General features: G+C 52.3%; 1 protein-coding gene across 1 annotated transcript in view; it reads left to right on the top strand.

Annotated features, from left to right (window-relative positions):
* ATP10A (ATPase, class V, type 10A) overlaps positions 1–1653 on the top strand; it is a gene marked incomplete at its 5' end in the record, with an annotated part of 181888 nt that overhangs the window by 367 nt on the left and 179868 nt on the right. The gene's annotated exons all lie outside the window — the stretch shown is intronic.

The raw sequence follows: 1653 nt of genomic DNA, 5'->3' as shown, positions 1-1653 counted from the left end.
CGCAGAGGTCCGGGCGTGGGGGTCCGCAGTCCCTGAGTGTCCCTCAGACGTCGCGTCTGAGTCTAGCTATCACAGGGCTGGCATCCCGCGGCTCCTGCTTTCTTAGTAAAAAGGAGAGAAATTCCCTGGCGCCCCAGCTTCAAGTCCCAGCCCCAATCTTGTCCAGGCTCCGAGGGCCAGAGTGTTGAACGACTTAAGCAACCTACACAGGAATGTAAAGCTCGGTCTCAGGTAACATCTCCTCTCGGGACAACAGAGTGAAACTGCCACCAAGTTCTGACATACCAGGCACACATCAGATAAAAGGGCAGCGGGGTCCATTCCCTTTGTGAGCTGGGAGCCGGTCACCCAGCCGGGTGCCATCCCGCGGAGCTAACTGCATAGTTTTAAAATATTAACCCGTTTCCAGATGGAAAGACTGAGACCTTGAGGACTTTTTCGAGCCTTGTGCGCAGGTAGTCCCAGGGAGTGTACTTCTCTGGGTTCCTGCTCCTTCTCTGTCCCTGCTCCTCCCTAAAGTTTTGGACCCTCAGGAGAGACCCGTCTGGGACGCTGCAGTCTCTTCTCTCCCTACACTCCCAAACCCTGAGAGCCCCTTGGCCGAAGACCCATCTCGGAGCTGTGTCTGGTGTTAGAGTCCACCTCACGGCCACACCCTTCTGGAAGGCAGATGACCTTGCTCCCTGTCCAGAGCTGAGCCACTGTTTCCCTGCTGCTCGCTTTGCTCGAGCCTTGGTGTCCCGACTGGTTGGGACTTCGGAGGTGAAGGCAGTTAGGCTTGGTCAGCCTCCAGGAAGCCCCTTGTACTCTCCCGGTTATTCCTGCCTCTTAGGTTAGCTTCGAAGAATGCCTTTGAGTAACTCTGACCCTCCTGGCAACATTGATTGTTGTTTTACAAATTACCCTTGTTTTACAAATGAGTGAACAGGGGTTCAGAGAAGTTAAGTAACTTCCACACATTTCTATGTAGTACTACTAAAGTTTGACCCAGGTCTTCCCAACTTCATAGCTTTTACAGTATTCTGGTGCTTATGTTTTTTAAAGTTATATAAGGATCGCCTGAGAAGCTTATTAAAAATAACAATTTAACAGTGGGAATTAAAAAACTGAACAAACCAACAATTCTCAGGCTCCATCCAAACACATCTGACTGACTCTTCTGGGTCTGGGCCTGGAGGTCTGAGTATTTAATGAGCACAGAGGTGATGTTTCTGTCACGGCCCACGTTTGAGTGATGCTGCCTGCTTGCTGTCAGGGGTGCCCGTTGGCAAGTCAGCAAGCGTGATGCGATGGGCAGGGCCGTGGGATTTCCTGGCTCCTGTTCCCCCTGCATCTGAGGAGGGAGGGGGCACCCTAACCCAGAGGCCCTCCATTCCAGCCTGTTGTGTGCTCTGTGTACTTCAGTATACTCCGCGAGACCTGGTGGGGCCCCAGGTTCTGTCTTTACATGCGTACCACTTCCTGTTCTTCCTCAGCTGCTACTCCTGTAGCCAGAAATACTTAGGCCTCAGGAAACCGTTTATTTTCAGCTGACAAAGTCAACTGACCCTTATAACTATCGTCACCCCCAACATGCCCATGACCTCCCGCATTCCCCTCCTAGTGGAATCCCAGAGCGATCTCTGGTCTCCGTGACCTCAAAAGGCTTTCTGG

This window comes from Bison bison, unplaced genomic scaffold (assembly GCF_000754665.1).
Source record: "Bison bison bison isolate TAMUID 2011002044 unplaced genomic scaffold, Bison_UMD1.0 scf7180017864224, whole genome shotgun sequence".
Taxonomy (NCBI): domain Eukaryota; kingdom Metazoa; phylum Chordata; class Mammalia; order Artiodactyla; family Bovidae; genus Bison; species Bison bison.
Note: the sequence above shows the minus strand (reverse complement) of the source record. Positions and strands in the feature narration are given on the sequence as shown.